This window comes from Ailuropoda melanoleuca, chromosome X (genome assembly GCF_002007445.2).
Source record: "Ailuropoda melanoleuca isolate Jingjing chromosome X, ASM200744v2, whole genome shotgun sequence".
Taxonomy (NCBI): domain Eukaryota; kingdom Metazoa; phylum Chordata; class Mammalia; order Carnivora; family Ursidae; genus Ailuropoda; species Ailuropoda melanoleuca.
In genome coordinates, this window is record NC_048238.1 from 49,387,098 (window position 1) to 49,404,453 (window position 17,356).

A 17,356-nucleotide genomic window follows, 5' to 3' on the forward strand; every position below is an offset into this window, starting at 1 on the left:
GGTTTGTGAAATGTTTATTTATCTTCACAGAAATTAAGTAGACTTTTTGTCTGATACTCATGAGAAAAGGCATTGGTTTGGATGCTAACTTCATTCTCACCTTTCTTTCCCTGCTTTTGCAAGTCCTGGGATTAAATCTAATTCCTTTTAAATTGTTTGGAACCTTAACCAGCCAACTGGTCTGAATGTAGATCTGCCCAGATCATTACCCATTTTAAAGCTCTCTCATGACTCCTTATTGACTGTCGGACAAGGTCTAACTAAGCTCCTTAGCCTAGCTTACTCATTGTATTCACTTGACCTCTAGTACTTCATCTTCCAGCCTTATTTATACTTCTCTTTGAACATGCTGTTTCTCTGTTTTGAGCAACTCTTTTCTGCCCATTTGCCTGCCTGAAAACCAATTTAATTAAACATTATTTCTGCTACTTCTGTGAAGCCCTTTCCAATCTTTCCACTGCAAGACTAAGTGTTCCTATGGGCAGGACTTCTGGAGTGGTGATTCCAGGATCATGGTGGATCCTCTTCCCAACAAAACAGCTATTTAACTGGTAACATTTACAAAAACAGCCATTTGAAATCTCTGAAAATTGTCCTAAGGGCATACAGCAAATAGGAAAACATTTATTCAGGAAAATCTAAAGTTAAATTCTCAGTAAGAATAGCAGGAGACTATGGCATTTGAACCATAATCTTCTCTCATCCTCTCCTCTTACTCTGCATGATGCAAGCCATTCTCCAGGCAAGTGAGGCCAAGAATATGAGTGCTCCCTTTCCTTCCAACTCCTACTCTAGGGCTATAGTTTTACCCCCAGAAGGGCAGTACATCAGAATCTCTTATGTCTCTTAGCCCTGTATTGCAGAAGCTTCTCGGAAGACACAACTGAGAGGATTGGAGATCCCTTCTATTACCTAGTTTCTACTCATGAAACCTCTGCCTCAGTGGTGATAAGCCAAGAATATTGGGGAACTAATTCTGCCTGAGCTAATTCATATATAGGGTGAAGTTCCACACCAAGAAAGGCAAGCCAAGAGGACAAGGGGCTACCATCACTCCCCAGGGACCACTCCTTGAGCAGAGAAGTCACTTTGGGAGAAGCAGATCACTGTCCCTGGTCCCCAGTTCCACTGCAGCAACACAGAGGTTCCATCATGGGGTTAAAGCAGACCATTAGGATGGAGAATTCCACAGGTCTGTTTGAGGGGACTGACTTTATTTGGAACAGAGCATGAGAAAGTTCATGCCTACGGGCATTGTCAAAAACAGTGGCAATCTTGGAGGTTAGCAGTTAAAAGGGGATTGGTAGCTCCATCATGCTAGTAGCAACAAGCTAAATACTAGACCAGCTGGAAGGTTACCAGAGAGAACAAGGAAAATAGACAGCCAAGAAGAGGCTGTGTGTTATTACACTCATTTCTGATTCTGTGGAATGCTGTGTGCATGTATAAGGCTGCACCCACTAAGGAAAAATGAGATCAAGATGAGGCACAAGACGCTAAAGCATTTGTCAAGCCACACACACATGCATCAATGAAATGTAGAAGGCTTAATGCTGGAGATATTTTTAAGCACAATCTCTGACCAAACATTGCCTGAACAATATGCTACTCTGACCCCGGGTCAACTCATAGGAAGCCAGGCTTAATTAAAAAAACATACTTGTCTTTAGCAGAATGGAAGACTGTGTGTGTCCAGAGCCACACCTCCTGAAGAGTGACCAGAGAGAGAACTTCTGAGAGACTTGTCCCTGGCTGAATGTGGGGCAAAATTCTAAACTCCCAGAACTATGAAAGTAGTCTTCAAACCACATGCACATCCAGTGGTAAAGGGTAAAATTCTAACTGGCTAAGGGGGCTTAAAGTGCAACCTTTAATCAAAAAGTGGTTTGTTTAGATCTGGGGTTGACATATGGGAAGCCAGTCTAAAAGATTATAAACAAGGAAACATATCTGAGCAGAGACATCGGACGTTTCACGATGTGGGGGAAATAGACTTCTCAGAATTAATTCAGCCAAGTTACTAAGTAAACAAATGACCAAATAGAAAATAAGAACAAGCTCCAGAAAGAGGCACGTTAGCATCCAGAGTTGTTACAATTAGTATCTGAAATATCTAGTTTTCAACAAAAAAAAATATGATATGTTGTTCTTGGTTTGCCTCTATGCAAGTGTTGAATCACTATATTGTACACCTGAAACTAATATTACATTGCCTGTTAACTAACTGTAATTTAACTAAAAACTTTAAAAAATAAAATAAATTAAAAATGTATGAGCTGTAGAAACAAAAGAGAAAGTATGGCCCATACACAGGAAAAAGAAGTGGTCAACAAAAACTGCCCATGAGGAAGCCCAGATGTTGAACTTACTAGACAATGTAATGTATTTATAGCTACTTTAAATATATTCAGTGAACTAAAGGAAATAATTTCTAAAATACTAAAGGAAAGCATGGGAACAATTTCTCATCAAATAGAGAAGATCAATCAAGTGATAGAAATTATGAAGAAGAACCAAATGGAAAATCTGGAGTTGAAAAGTACAACAATTGAAATGAAAAATTAACTAGAGGAACTCAAGAATAAATTTGAGGTGGCAGAAGAAAGAATCAGCAAATTTGAACATAGATCAATAGAAAGTATGAATTTTTAAAAACAGAAAGAAAAAAAAATGAAGAAAAATGAATAATCACAGGGAAATGTGAGACACCTTAGTAGTGCACCAACATACATGTAATGGGAGTATCAGAAGGAGCAGGAAGAATATTTCAATAAACAATGAGTAACATATTCCCAAATTTGATCCAAAACATTAATCATAGAAAGTCAAAAAATTCCAATAGGAAAAATGCAAAGAAATTGACACCCACACACATCATACTCAAAGTGTTGAGGCCAAATGTAAAAAGAAAATCTTGAAATTAGCAAAGAGAGAAATAGCAAGGGAACTGCAGTAAGATTAACAACTGACTTCTCATCAAAAATAATGGAAGGCAGAAGATGGTGTTACATCATATCCAAAGTCCTTAAAGAAAAACCTGTGAACCAATAATCCAGTATTCAGTAAAATTATCTTTTAAAAGTGAAGGTGAAATAAAAACATTCCAGATAAATAGAAACTGGGAGAATTTGTTGCTAGCTGACATGCCTTGCAAGAAATACTGAAGGGAAATGACACCAGACAATAATTTCAATCCACATGTAAAAACAAAGAGCCACAGTAGAGGGAATTATGTAGATAATGATAAAAAGTAGAATTACAGGGGCACCTGGGTAGTGCAGTTAATCGTCTGACTCTTGGTTTTGGCTCAGGTCGTGATCTCAGGGTTCTATGATCAAGCCCCTCATCAGGCTCCATGCTCGGCATGGAGGCTACTTGAGGATTCTCTCTCCCTTTCCCTCTGCCCCTCCTGCTCATGCTATCTCTCTAAAAAAAATAAATCTTTTGAAAACGTAGAATTTCATATTACTTTTTTTCTCTTGATAAAAATTAATTGCTTGAAATGTTATCAGTAAAATTGTATTGTTGGTTGGTGACACATATAAATATAATATACCTGTAAAAATATATGTAAATATAGTAAAGTGCAGAGAAGAAGAGTCGGAATTAAGCTAAACTGGAATATGGAAATCATATCAGATAGTAAATGAACTCCACAGAAAGAAATGGAAAAATATGGTTAATATTATATAAAAATCTCTATAAACCATGCTCTCTTTTATTAGCTTATTTAATAGACATGTGATTATATAAAACAAAAAATATAAATATGCATTGTTTGGTAATACACATAGACAAATTATGTATAACAGTTTTATTGTATAAGGGGAAACTATGGATCTGTAGAAGAGTAAAGTTTTATAACCTCTTGGAATTTAGTATAAATCTGAGGTGGATTCTGATCATTCAAGATGCTTGTTAGAAACCCCAGAGCAACCACTGAGAAAAAAAATTTTTAGAGAGAGAGATAAGAGGGTACAGAAGGAGAGGAAGAGAAAGAGAGAATCCCAAGCAGCCTTCATGCTCAGTTTGGAGTCCAACACAGGGCTCAGTCCCACAGCCCTGAGATCATGACCTGAGCCAAAATCAAGAGTCAGATGCTTAACTGACAGAATAACCCAGGTGCCCTCAATGAGAAAAAAAATGCAAATATGGTTTACAAAAATTTAAAACATAGTTAAAATTGTTCATTAGAAAATACATACGCAACTAATGAATCATTGAACGTTACATCAAAAACTAATGATGTATTATATGATCGCTAATTGAATTTAACTTAATAAAAAAAGAAAATACCTACTTTAGCAAAAGAGGTGGCAAGCAAGTAATGGAGGAACAAAGTGGTAATGAGAAATACAGAAAACCAAAAAGCAAAGTGGAAGAGGTAATTCTAATTATAGCAACAATAACATTAAATGGCAATAAGTTAAATAAATCAAAAGGTGTGATTGATTCTTTCCAAGAACCAGTTTCTAGTTTTGTTGATCTGCTCTACTGTATTTCTGGTTTCTAATTCATTGATCTCTGCTCTGATCTTTATTATTTCTCTTCCCCTGCTTGGCTTAGGCTTTATTTGTTGTTCTTTCTCCAGTTCTTTAAGGTGTAAAGTTAACTTGCATATTTGGGATTTTTCTATATTTTTTTTTTTTTGAGTGAGGCTTGGATGGCTATGTATTTCCCCATTAGGAGCGACTTTGCAGTATCCCATAGGTTTTGGACCAATGTGTTACATTCTCATTGGTTTCCATGAATTGTTTAAGTTCTTCTTTAATTTCTTGGTTAACCCAAACATTCTTAAGCAGGATGGTCTTTAGCTTCCAAGTGTTTGAATTCCTTCCAAATTTTTTCCTGTGATTGAGTTCCATTTTCAAAGCACGTGGTCTGAGAATATGCAGAGAGTGATCTCAATCTTTTGGTATCGGTTGAGACCTGATTTGTGACCCAGTATGTGGTCTATTCTGGGGAAAGTTCCATGTGTGTTCGAGAAGAATGAGTATTCTGTTGTTTCAGGATGGAATGTTCTGTATATATCTATGAGGTCCATCTGGTCCAGTGTGTCATTCAAATCTCTTCTTTCTTTGTTGATCTTCTGCTCCAATGACCTGTCTATTGCTGAGAGTGGAGTGTTGAGGTCTCCTACTATTAAAGTATTATTATCAATATTTTCTTTATTTTGGTTGACAGTTGACTCATGTAGTTGGCTGCTCCCATGTTGGGAGCATAGGTATTTACAATTGTTAGAGCTTCTTGTTGGATAGACCCTTTAAGAATAATATAGTGTCCTTCTGTATCTCTTACTATAGTCTTCAGCTTAAAATCTAATTTGTCTGATATGAGAATTACTACCCCAGCTTTCTTTTGAGGTCCGTTGGCATGAAAAATAGTTCTCCATCCCTCACTTTCAGTCTTGTGGTATCTTTAGGTTCAAAATGAGTCTCTTGTAGACAGCATACGGATGAGTCATGTCTTTTTATCCAATCTGCAATCCTGTGCTGTTTCATGGGAGCATTTAGGCTGTTCACGTTGAGAGTGATTATTGAAAGATATTATTTTATTGCCATCATTTGCCTGTGAAGTCCTTGTTTCTATAGATTGTCTGTAAATTTCTGGTTTATATTACTCTTGGGGTCTCTTTTCTTTTATGGAACCCTTCTTAATATTTTTCACAGGGTTGGCTTGGCGGTCACATATTCTTTCAGTTTCTGCTTGTCTTGGAAGTTCCTTGTCTCTCCATCCATTCTGAGTGACAGCCTTGGAGAATACACTATCCTTGGCTGCATGTGCTTCTCATTTAGTACCCTGAATATGTTTTGCCAGCCCTTTCTTGCTCGCCAAGTCTCTCTGGACAGGTCTGATGTTATTCTGATGTTCCTCTCTCTGTGTGTAAGAAATCTCTTCCCCTTAGCCGCTTTCAAGATTGCTTCCTTGGATCTAAGATTTGTGAATTGTACTACTATATGTCTGTCATCGGTCTGTTCTCATTGATCTTGGGAGGGGTCCTGTCTGCCTCTTGGACACGAATGCTTGTTTCCTTCCCCAGATTAGGGAAGTTCTCAGCTATGATTTGCTCAAATATATCTTCTAGACCTCTCTCTCTCTCTCTCTCTCTCTAACCCCTCAGGGATCCCAATAATTCTGATATTGGAACGTTTCATGGCATCATTAACCTTTCTTGGTCTGATCTCTTGGGCTTTAATCTGTTTTTCCCAGGCCTCCTCAGTTTCCTTCTTTTCTATCATCATATCTTCTAGCTCACTAATTCATTCTTCTGCCTCATTTACCTTGGCAGTCAGAGTATCCAGCTTAGACCACGTTTCATTCATACCATTTTTAAGTTTGGCCTGATTAGATCTCATTTCAGCCCTTAGAGATTCTATGTTGTCGCTAATATTTTTCTCAAGCCTAGATATAGACTTCATAATTGTTACTCTGAAGTCTATTTCTGGCATCTTGCTTATATCCATATCCATTATGTTTGTGACAGAGGCCACAGTCTGATTCTTTTTTTTGTTGGGGGTTCCTCCTCTTAGCCATTCTGTTGGCAGGTGGTTGAGGGAATGTACAGAGTCCAAAGTATTAACCACGACCCAAGCGAGATGCACTGTGCTGAGATGCCCTTCAACAGAAGAATGGAGAAAAGGGGATGTGGTCCATATATATAATGGAATATTACTCAGCCATCAGAAAAGATGAATACCCAACATTTGCACTGACATGGATGGAACTGGAGGGGATTATGCTAAGTGAAATAAGTCAAGAAGAGCAAGACAATTATCATATAGTTTCACTTATACATGGAACATAAGGAATAGCATGGAGGACATCAGGAGAAGGAAGGGAAAAATGAAGGGGGGGAAATCACAGGGGGAGACAAACCATAAGAGACTATGGACTCTGGGAAACAAACTGAGGGTTTCAGAAGGGAGGGAGGTGGGGGGATGGGTTAGCCCAGTGATGGGTATTAAGGAGGGCATGTATTGCAATGAACACTGGGTGTTATATGCAAACAATGAATCATGGAACACTACATCAAAAACTAATGAAGTACTGTATGGTGACTAACATAACATAATAAAAAAGTGAGATTGTCAGCACAGATAAATAAAACAAGGTATACATATTTTCTGTCTACAGGAGACTCACTTTGGATTCTAAGACACAAATAGGTTAAAAGTGAAAGGATGGAAAAAGATATTCCACTCAAACAGTAATCAAAAGAGAGCCTGGAGTCACTCCTACTAATTTTAATCAAAATAGGCATTAAAACAAAACTGGTTTTAGAGATAAAGGACATATTGTAATAATTAAGGATCAATCACTCAAGAAGATAGAAAGGTATAAACATGTGTGTACCAAAGTATAGAAAAGTAGTTCAACAATAATAGTTGGAAAGTTCTATCCATTATGTGGAACAACTAGACAGATCAGCAAGGAAATAGAAGAGTTGAATAACAAAATAAAACAGCTAGACCTAATAGACATCTTTTTTAAAGTTTTCGTTTAAATTGTAGTTAGTTAACATACAGTGTAATACTAGTTTTAGATGTGATTTACAACTGCAATAAAACATCCAATGCCTTTGTCCACAATAGCTAAATCATGGAAGGAGCCAAGATGCCCTTCAACAGATGACTGGATTAAGAAGCTGTGGTCCATATACAATGGAATATTACTCAGCTATCAGAAAGAACGAATTCTCAACATTTGCTGCAACATGGACGGCACTGGAGGAGATAATGCTAAGTGAAATAAGTCAAGCAGAGAAAGACAATTATCATATGATTTCTCTCATCTATGGAACATAAGAACTAGGAGGATCGGTAGGGGAAGAAAGGGATAAAGAAAAGGGGGGTAATCAGAAGGGGGAATGAAACATGAGAGACTATGGACTATGAGAAGCAAACTGAAGACTTCAGAGGGGAGGGGGTGGGGGAATGGGATAGACTGGTGATGGGTAGTAAGGAGGACACATAATTGCATGGTGCACTGGGTGTTATACGCAACTAATGAAACATCGAACTTTGCATTGGAATCCGGGGATGTACTGTATGGTGACTAACATAATATAATAATAATAAAAAAATCCAGTGCTTATCACAACAGGTGCACTCTTTAATCCCCATTATCTGTATCACCCATCCCCACCCACCCATCTCCTCTCTGGTAACCATCAGCTTCTTCTCTATAGTTAAGAATATGTTTCTTGATTTATATAGCTCTCTCTGTTCCCCCTTTGTTCATTAGTTTTATTTCTTAAATTCCACATATGAGTGAAATCATATGGCATTTGTCTTTCTCTGACTGAGTTATACCTCAGCATAATAAAGGCCATCTGTGAAAAACCCACAGCTAATACCACCCTCAATGGGGAACCACTGAGAGCTTTTCCTCTATGGTCATGAATAAGACAGGGATGTCCACCCTCTCCACTGTTATTTAACATAGCACTGGAAGTCCTAGCCCCAGCAATCAGATAATAGCAATCACAATAAAAGGCCTCCAAATCAGGAAGGAAGAAGTAAAAATTTCACTATTTGCAGTTGACATAATTCTCTCTACAGAAAACCTGAAAGACTCCACCAAAAAACTTCTAGAACTGATAACACAAATTCAGTGAAGTTGCAGGATACAAAGTCAACATAAAAATCTGTTGAATTTCTACACACCAATAAGGCAGCAGCAGAAAGAGAAATCAAGAAAACAATCCCATTTATAATTGCACCAAAAATAGTAAGATACTAAGGAATAAACCTAACCAAAGACGTGAAAGTCCTGCATTCTGAAAACTATAAAACACTGATGAAAGAAATTGAAGACTGGAAAGACTCTCCATGCTCATGGATTGAAAGAACAAATATTTTTAAATGCCTAAATCCACACATTTAATGAAATTTCTATCAAAATACCAACAGCATTTTTCACAGAACAAAAACAAGCAATCCTAAAATTTGTATGGAATCACAAAAGACCCTGAATAGCCAAAGCAACCTTGAGATAAAAAAGCTGGAGGCATCACAGTTCTGGACTTCAAGTTATATTAGAAAGCTATAGTGATCAGAATACTATGGTACTGGCACAAAAATGGACACATAGAGCAAAGAAACAGAATAGAAAACCCAGAAATGAACCCACAACTATAGAGTCAATTAATCATTGACAAAGTGGAAAAGACTATCCAATGGGAAAAAGCCTGTCTCTTCAACAAATGGTGTTGGGAAAACTGGAAAGCAATGTGCAAAAGAATGAAACTGGACCACCAAACACAAAAATAGATTCAAAATGGATTAAAGACCTAAATGTGAGACCTGAAACCGTCAAAATCCTAGAAGAGAACACAGACAGTAACCTCTTTGAACTGGGCCATAGAAAGTTCTTACTAGATTTGTCTCTTGAGGCCAGGGAAACAAAAGCAAAAATAAACTATTGGGGCTAAATCAAAATAAAAAGCTTCTACACAGTGAAGGAAACAATCAACAAAACTGTAAGACAACCTGTGGAATTGGAGAAGATATTTGCAAATTAGATATCTGATAGAGGGTTAATATTCAAAATATAGAAAGAACTTCTAAAACTCCACACCCACAACCAAATAATCCAGTTAAAAATGGGCAAAAGACACGAATAGACATTTTTACAAAGAAGACCTCCAGATGGCCAACAGACACATGAAAAGATACTTAATGTCACTGATCATCAGGGAGATACAAATCAAAAGTACAATGAGATACCACCTCACACTTGTCAAAATGGCTAAAATTAACAATGCAGGAAACAACAGGTATTGGTGAGGATGCAGAGAAAGGGGAACCCTCTTATACTTTTGGTGGGAATGCAAACTGGTGCAGCCACCCTGGAAAGCAGTATGGATGTTCCTCACAAAGTGAAAAGTGGAACTACACTATGACCCAGCAATTGCACTACTAGGTATTTACCCAAAGAATACTCAAGTACCATTTCAAAGGGATACATGCAGCCCTATGTTTATAACAGTATTATGTACAATAGACAAATTATGGAAAGAGCACAAGCGTCCATTGATGGATGGATGAAGAAGAGGTGCTACGTATATACAATGGAATATTACTCAGCCATGCAAAAGAGTGAAATCTTGCCATTTGCAACAATATGGATGGAGCTAGAGAGTATCAGGGTAGACTTAATAGGCATCTATTGAGCACACCACTCAAACATTTTGCAAAGTAGGGAATATAATAGGACACAAATTAAGTTTTTTTGTGTTGCAAATTTAGTAAAGTGCACACCCAACCTACAGAAAGGGAGAGCATGTTTGAAAATCATATCTAATAATGACCTTGTATGCAGAACATATAAAGCACTCTTACAAATAATAAGAATAAAAATAACCCAATATAAAAATGGGCTACATATTTGAATAGATATTTCTTTGAAGAGTGTATATAAATGATAAGATGCTCAATATCACTATCCATTAAGGAAATAAAAATCAAGACAATAATGAGACAAAACTTGACACCGACTATGATGGTTAATCATCATCACCATCACTATCATCATCATCATCATCATCAATCAAGTATTGGCAAGAATGTTGGAAAACTGGAACCCTCATATACTGCTGATGAGAATATAAAATGTTGCAGCTGTTTGGAAAACACTTTGGGAGTTCTTCAAAAAGCTAAACATGACAGTTCCCTTTTAGGTATATAGGTAGAGACTTACATCATCTTCTTTCTCAGGTATATATACAAGATAATTGAAAGCATTATATCTACATGAAAACTTGTCAATGTTTAAACAGCTTTATTCATATCAGCCAAAAGGTAGAAACAACCCAAATGTCCACCAACTGATGAATAGATAGATGAAAGGTGGTATATCCTTATAATACAAAATTATTCCTAAGAAGGAATGAAGTATGCTACATGGATGAAACTTGAAAGCATCATGCTAAGTGAAGGAAGCCAGTCAGGAATGGCCATATATTATATGATTTCATTTATATAAAATGCCCAGAATAGGCCAATTCATTGTGACATAAAGTAAATGAGATTCACAGGGGCACCAGGAAGGGGGGGATGGGAGTGGCTGCTAATGAGTATGGGGTTTATTCTGGGGTGATGAAGTACTCTGGAATTAATGGTGATATTTGCACAACTCTGTAAATACGCTAAAAAAAAACATTAAATTTATATATACATAAATATATATATAAATTTATATATATATAAATATAATATAAATTTATATATATATATTTTATTGTATACTTTAAATGGTGAACTTCATGGGTGTAAATTACATCTCAATGAAGCTGTTTAAAGGTTTCCCCCCAGGGGCGCCTGGGTGGCACAGTGGTTGGGCGTCTGCCTTGGGCTCAGGGCGTGATCTCGGTGTTATGGGATCGAGCCCCACATCAGGCTCCTCCGCCATGAGCCTGCTTCTTCCTCTCCCACTCCCCCTGCTTGTGTTCCCTCTCTCACTGGCTGTCTCTATCTCTGTCGAATAAATAAATAAAATCTTTAAAAAAAAAAGAGGTTTCCCCCCACTACCATGTTTTTACATCACTCTGTATTATTCTCACTTATGAAATTTTTTTTCAAATTATATTTTAATAACTTTCCCTATGATGGCTTCTGTGTCCCTGACCCATAGAAGAATTCAGTTGCCATCTTTTGAAGGCTTTGATAAAGATAATGAACTGTAGCAAATACAAAATGTGGCAATTTTGTTATCTATATACAAATCTGTAAGAGACCAGTTTCATGGTTGAGAGGGGCTTATAGAAAATGTGCTTCTTGCTTAAGCATAAATGAGCTTTAGCATATCTTATATTAAAACTTCTAATTTTGATTTACACTTTTATAAAAGCTTGTTTTTTTCCCTTTCCAAATCCCAAACAATATTCTTGATTTTTTTTTTCAGCTGTAGCCACAACCGTTTGCTTATCTAGGAATAAAAATGGAAAGTTTAAAGATATAATTACATTTGCTTCCAACACTGGTGTGTAAATGGTATTAGTGTAAATCATTCAGGATTTCCAAATACCTATGACCGTTTGTGGAGGCCAGAGTTTATTTTAGCCTAGTGTGTATACAATGAAAGAATATTCAAATGGATGTAACTGTTACTTCTTTTTTCTTTGTATTTTTTTTAAGATTTCATTTATCTGAGAGCAAGCATGCATGTGAGGGGTGGGGGAGGGGCAGAAGAGGAGGGAGAGGAAGAGGGAAAGAATCCCAAGCAGACTCCATACTGAATGCAGAGCCTGACACGGGGCTCAATCTCGTGACCGCAAGTTCATGACCTGAGCCCAAACCAGAGTCAGACACTTAACTGACTGAGCCACACAGGCACCCCTTGCTGTTATTTTTTGGTGTGTTTTTTTCCAGTTGCAAAACCTTAGACAGGTTACGATGTCTCGCTGTGCTTTAGTTTCTTCATCTGTCATTTCTACCATGCAAGGCTGTGGAGAGGATGCATTATGATAATTGATATGAAAGCACCTAAAATATACAATGCACATAGATGATGGTGATGACAATAATGATTATGATGGTGGTGGTGTGCTGTAGCACCTTATTTTGTTACTGAATGCATATTACATACCATGTACTTGCAGAACATCTAATGTGAATTAGCTCACTTAATCCACATAACAACCAGATGGGTAGATATTGTGACTATCTCCACTTCATAGATGGGAACTGTAGTTGCTCAGTAAGTGTGACTATAGGTGTCACGGTGCTGGCATGAGGTGTTAAGTAAATACTAGCTTTCTTCCTTTACATGGGTATTTTTTCTTGTCTCAATCCAAGTCAGTTGTAGATGTCCAGAGACCACGGTTTTGCTTTGTTTTGTTTTTTAATATGGAACACTTCACTAATTTGCATGTCTTCCTTGTGCAGGGGCCATGGTAATCTTCTCTGTTCCTTTTTTAGTGTATGTGCTGCTGAAGTGAGCACGAGACCACTCTGTATTTATATGTGTATAGCATAAGCATCTAGGCAAATTGTGTTTAGGTTATTGATTGATTGATTGGTTAGTTGTGTTTAGGACATTTAATGAAAGTGGAGCACAGGGCCCCAGGCAGCCCAGTATTATTTAGCCCCATGAAAGGTCTCCAGACCACTCTAGTCCTCATTAGAGAGAGTATTGCCCTTTTCAACTTCCAAACTGCAGGATGCAAGAACCATATTTCATATCCACTATTTCCTCATTGCCTAAGAAGTATGGAGAAAAAAAGTATAGCTTTCCAGAGCTGAGAAGGGAAGAAAATTACGTCCTTTCCTATTTACTTCTTAGAGAGGGCATTTCATTTTCAACTTACCTGGTTATGCTTCTTGTAGTATGATGTTTCCTTTTTCTCACCCTCAGATGCCAGCTCCCACCTGGCTTTTTGACATGCCTGTTTGCTCCTGGGAGAAAGCAGCTCAAGCTTGCTTCTCAGGGGAGGTTGAGGGTAGTATAGCTCCCTTTGCCAGGAACACACCAACCTAGTTTTCTGCAAGCTGCATTAATTTGTTTTCTCATCAGTTCATTCATTCATTCATACATTCATTCATTTACAGGTTCAATACTATTTTTAAAGGTTTATTTATTTATTTTAGAAAGAGAGAGTGTACATGTGAGTGGGGGAGGGACAGAGGGAAAGAATCTTCAAGTAGACTCCCCCCTGAGCCTGGAGCCCCATGCAGAGCTCAATCCTACAATCCATGACATCACGACCTGAGCTGAAACCAAGAGTTGGCCGCCTAACCCACTGAGCCACAGAGGCACCCCTGGGTTCAGTAGATATTTAACAAACACTACTTAGGATCCAAGCCATGTGCTAGGCACTGAGGGTAGAGCAAAAACAGCAAAAAAATTCTGCTTCTCTAAATGAATTGATAGAGATAAGCAAGTGAACCAATAAACTCGTTCTGCTTTGAAAGCTAACAGTCTGGTTCTCCTGATCTCAAGATCACAGAGCATTTAGCCTACATCCCATCCTCCTTCAGAGATAGGGCATTATTGAACCAAGTACTCAAGAGTCAGTCATTTGTAGACTAAACCATGGAATCCTAGAAAACTAGTACCAGGAGCAAGGCAGCAGAATGGAAGAAGTGTGGAACACAGTCAGAAGTTGCTGTGTCTAGGCCCAGCTCTGTTGCTCACTGGCTTAGCTCCTCTGACTTCTTTTGTTCATCTGGAGAATGGGGTTAATGAAAATCTCTATATGGCAGGGTTGTTGGGGAAATTAAATACGGTATCAGTAGCTGAAATTATTTTTGAGCCTTTATATGCTTGTTTCATGCACCTCCCCCAAAATGGAAGCTTCCTAAAGGCAGTCAGTCATTTTGTCTTTTTCATCACTGTATCCCTAATCTAATGGTGCCTGGTTTATGGTAGGCACTGAATACCTTTTTACTGACAGAATAGATGATAATGAATGTGAAGGTATTTTAAAATTTATGAAATACTATCCATATAATTATTGTTAAATTAAACATCTCTAATCCAACACCCTTGTTTTATAGATACCAGAAGGCAGTTTGATATATTAGAAAGAGTGCCGGATTAGGAATTAAAACCAGAGTTCAAATTACAACCCTACTACTTTCTAGCTGTTCCACTTTAGAAAACTTACTTAACCTCCTCAAACTTTCCCTGACTCATCTGTTTGCCTCATAGAGTGGTTTTGCAGATCTAATGAGATAAATGTATATCAGTGTGCTTTATGTATTTGAAGTGCTCTGCTAATGCAGGTTTTATAAGAAAACTGAGGGTCAGGATAGAAGGTGACTGGTCCCAAGTTGTTATGGCAGCAAGTTAGTATCACAATTTATGATGGAATCTCAGGCTTCCAACTCCTAGTCTAGTATACCAAAGCAGATTCCAGAGCAGAAACTGGATGAAAGTAAACAGTGGCCAGGGATAAGGGAAAGCGGGCTCTATCTGACAGTAACTTATCTGTTCATAATAATGGCAAAGGGAAACTAGAAAGGTACTGTGTCAGAGACTACATGATCACTTTGCAGAATGGAAAGAGCTTGTTCATCAAGCTAAGCAATTCATCCATGTCTATCTAACAATGACAGTTCCACCAGCTCTTTACCACTTCACTTTCACCTAGTTCAAAAAGATGCCAAGTACGACACATTTTCCTTCTCAGGTTTCATCCTAGATTACATTTTGTTTGACTTTGTGTTTAACTGTAATATAGAAAGAAAGTAAGGCAAGGTAAGAGTATGTCAAGGAGCTGTTCTCCATTTCTGTTGAGGACAGAGGAAAAAATAATCTCAGGGATTTGGGTTAGATATGAGGAAAAATTTGTAGGCAGGAAATGGGAGATACTATGATCAAATAGATATTGTTAAATATTTGGTATTTTCTTAAGATAGGTTTTCATTTATCTGATATAGTTTAGCAGTGTCCTAATTAGGACTCAAAAGTTGTTTAGGATCTTTCTTAGCCTTCAAATTGAGATTGTTTAAAAGGCAACATGGCTGTTTTCCAACTTTGTTGTGAGACCTTAGAGTAAATCAAGGAGGAAAGAAAGAGGGAGATGAGTTGAGCAGGAAGTGCTTAGGCAGTATCTGGGCTAGACACTGGAAATTCATCAATGAAGGCCACATGATGGATGGGATACAGACACATACATAGATTATTTGTGATATAAAACATTATAGGTGCTCTGAAATAAGACTGTACACATTGGGGGCATGATCATATTCCACCTAGGGGATACAGAGTCAAGAAGGGCTTCATGGAGTAGGTGATGGCCTCTTGGGCTGGGACCTGAATTATGAGGTAACATAGCAAGGGAAATAAATGGTTGGGAGCAGTGCAAGTTCATTCAAGTTTGAGGGAATGGCCATGTAAGCAAAGACACAGAGGGGTACAATAGAGTTAAGACTGAAGAACTGAAAGAAGGTTGTATAGCTTGAAGGTCATATGGGAAAGTTTGTGGAAGAGATAAGGAGCTAGAAATAGGCCTTGAATGCCAAGCTAAGTCTTTGAATTCGTATCCTGTAGGCCAAGTGATTTTTAGTGCCTGCCTAAGATCACTTAAGCACTTCATAAAATTAAGGATACTTAGGTCTCACCTGTAGCTTCAGATTCAGGTAACTCTGGGCTAAGTTAGGATGAGATCAGAGCTCTAGCTCCTCTGGGGAGTCTGATGCATCAGTGAATTAGGCCACTGCTATAGACAATAGGGAATTATTAAAAAGTCTTAAGGAGTGGAGATACAGAAGCAGATGTTTTAGATAGAATTCCTCAGGGGTCCTATGTAATTTATGGATTGGAGAGGATCAGACAAAGCAGAAAGACTTCAATAAGAGAGTTGCAGTTTATTTTGAAGGTAAGTTTGTGTGTGGGGATGGGGCAGGTGTTATTTAGGCAGTAATTTAACAGATACTAGTCACCGATTGACTGGATGGTGATGGTAGGTGAAACGCGCTGAGGAAGTCTACTATTACATTATGTCCAGCCAGGTTTTCTGGTTTGAGTCACTGGGGACTGCTATCCACTGTGAGAGACTCATCAAAAAATTGACCATGGAGTCAGGGAAACTTGAGTTCAAATTTTACCGCCATCATTTACTGTCTATGGATCTTGGGCTTAAGGTTTCTGGACCTCAGTGCTATCTTCTATAAAATGGGGATAATGGTGTACACCTCATTAATTTGTTGTAAAGATTAAATGATAAGATATGTAGAATGTAGTATAGTGGCTGAGACATATAGGTGCCCAGTAAATATCAGTTATTATTGGGCTATATGTTATGATGTGTACTGCGGTGACATGGGGTAGAGGATTTTTATTCTCTGCCATTGACCCTTTATCCCCACAATCAAAATCAGTATTTTACGTTGGGGAACAGGACACTTTTCCTAAGCATCAAGTTACTACCTGGCATTGGGTCAGGCCTTGCTCTTTGTGTGTTTAAGAAAGCAGGGTAAACCCTATTGCGAGTGAGTATCATTGAGACTGTTTTCTTAGCTCCTGTAGGTTCTTCAGACCAACATAAAATGTCTAATTTTGGATCTCCAGATTGTGGACTGAACTTGGAATCTCACCAGCATTTCATTGCTACCTGAGTTGTGTGTGATCACATGGTACTATCTTTTTTTTAAAGAATTTATTTATTCTCATGAGAGACAGAGAGATGGAGATAGAGAGATAGAGATAGAGGTAGAGAGGGAGGCAGAGGGAGAAGCAGGCTCCCCACTGAGCATGGAGCCCAATGCAGAACTCCATCCCAGGATCCTGGGATCATGACCTGCGCTGAAGGCAGACGCTTAACCACTGAGCCACCCAGGTGCCCTGGTGCTATCTTTCTTTTCTTGGTTTGTGAAGTGCTCAGACACTTGGTTGAACACTTTTCATGTTT

The 17,356-nt window shown here is 38.0% G+C and overlaps 1 protein-coding gene and 1 non-coding gene across 2 annotated transcripts in view; one reads left to right on the top strand and one right to left on the bottom strand.

Annotated features, from left to right (window-relative positions):
* AR (androgen receptor) overlaps window positions 1–17,356 on the top strand; it is a 182,303-nt gene that overhangs the window by 69,499 nt on the left and 95,448 nt on the right. The gene's annotated exons all lie outside the window — the stretch shown is intronic.
* Window positions 12,843–12,944, bottom strand: LOC117797524. Its single transcript, XR_004622540.1, has one exon. It is a non-coding gene; the product is annotated as a U6 spliceosomal RNA (small nuclear RNA).